The sequence below is a fragment of the Hippocampus comes genome, unplaced genomic scaffold (genome assembly GCF_001891065.2).
Source record: "Hippocampus comes isolate QL1 unplaced genomic scaffold, H_comes_QL1_v1.1 scaffold178, whole genome shotgun sequence".
Taxonomy (NCBI): domain Eukaryota; kingdom Metazoa; phylum Chordata; class Actinopteri; order Syngnathiformes; family Syngnathidae; genus Hippocampus; species Hippocampus comes.
In genome coordinates, this window is record NW_017807733.1 from 100,935 (window position 1) to 103,161 (window position 2,227).

Sequence of the window (2,227 nt, forward strand, 5' to 3'; positions counted from 1 at the left end):
ATATAGATATATATATAGATATATATACAGTCAAACCTCGGTTTTCAAACGTCTCTGTTCTTGACCAAACGGGTTTTCGACCAAAAATTTCGAGTTTTTTTATGCCTCGGATTACGACCGAAATTCTGTTCTCGACCAAACTGAGCACACTTGAATGCGCCACTCGACTTCTCTCGACTTCCTTACCCGAGGAAGTGACGCTTCCTCGGGTTAACGAAGAAATGACACCTCCGTTGTGAGCAGACGTGTTCAATAAAGATTTTTTTTTTTTAAAGAAAGAGCGTCCATTGTGAGCAGACGTGTTCAAAGATTTAAAAAAAAAGAGCGTCCATTGTGAGCAGACGTGTTCAAAGATTTAAAAAAAAAAAGAGCGTCCATTGTGTGTCCATTGTGAGCAGACGTGTTCAATAAAGATTTTTAAAAAAGCAGACGTGTTTCTTGAGATCGACGCAAATTCGACTGTTATTTCTGCATGGCACCAAAGAAAGCAAGTGGAAGTAGTAAAGCCGCTGAAAAAAGAGGAAAATAGTACGCAAAACTATTAAATTTAAGAAAGATTTGATCGTGAAATATGAATCAGTCTGCATCAGATTGGATGACCTGTCTGAACCTGTGTGCCAGTTTGATTGACATCGAAATGAGCCAGTCACCGACCATTTAGTGTAGGCATCCGTGTGAGCAATTTTTCAATTCGCATTCTGTTCTGAGTTGAGCTGGAGACTTCTTCTAATCATCTTAGCGACACTCTTTGTTGTAAACAACTAGCGACAAATTAATCTTTAATTTCTGGTGGGTTTTATTGCTGTAGTTGTAGGACACTAATTAAGTCCCTGGAAAATACGCCTTGTTGGTATGATAGGTTCACAGATCATTTTCTTGAAAAGGAACGGAGAGTAGAAGTCACGTATAAATAAACGGACACATTTTATGATGTCGGCCAAAATTGAGCTTCCCCTCTTTGACAGACCAGCATCCGCCACTGGTAGAATGTAACCCATTTTAATTGGTACGGCACTGTGACGCCACATAACGAACCCTTATGCAGAAGTATGCGATATTTGAACATTTTTGGACTGTTGGACAGTTGTACATCACAGCCAAAAACAGTGAAAAATAACCCCACGAAGCTGAAATTTTGCATAGGATGTCAAAACGGGTCAAAGTTAAAAATGACACCCTGCTGGACATTATTGAACATTACAGTTGGTATATCTTACATCATGGCATTTTTTTTACCTATGAAGCTAGTAAAATGACAAAATTTGGCATATTGACGCCCATTATAAATGCCAATTTTCAATATACTGTAAACCTGGTGTTTTATCATACATTTCTCGCAATTTCTGCAAAAATCACATCACTGACGACCAGTGGCGGACCCTCAGGGCCAGCAAGGCCTTCTCTGCTGGCCTAAACATTCTCAGAAAAGTAAATTTACTTTTCTGAGAATGTTTAGGCCAGCAGAGAAGGCCTTGCTGGCCCTGAGGGTCCGCCACTGGTCGTCAGTGATGTGATTTTTGCAGAAATTGCGAGAAATGTATGATAAAACACCAGGTTTACAGTATATTGAAAATTGGCATTTATAATGGGCGTCAATATGCCAAATTTTGTCATTTTACTAGCTTCATAGGTAAAAAAAATGCCATGATGTAAGATATACCAACTGTAATGTTCAATAATGTCCAGCAGGGTGTCATTTTTAACTTTGACCCGTTTTGACATCCTATGCAAAATTTCAGCTTCGTGGGGTTATTTTTCACTGTTTTTGGCTGTGATGTACAACTGTCCAACAGTCCAAAAATGTTCAAATATCGCATACTTCTGCATAAGGGTTCGTTATGTGGCGTCACAGTGCCGTACCAATTAAAATGGGTTACATTCTACCAGTGGCGGATGCTGGTCTGTCAAAGAGGGGAAGCTCAATTTTGGCCGACATCATAAAATGTGTCCGTTTATTTATACGTGACTTCTACTCTCCGTTCCTTTTCAAGAAAATGATCTGTGAACCTATCATACCAACAAGGCGTATTTTCCAGGGACTTAATTAGTGTCCTACAACTACAGCAATAAAACCCACCAGAAATTAAAGATTAATTTGTCGCTAGTTGTTTACAACAAAGAGTGTCGCTAAGATGATTAGGAGAAGTCTCCAGCTCAACTCAGAACAGAATGCGAATTGAAAAATTGCTCACACGGATGCCTACACTAAAAGGTCGGTGATTGGCTC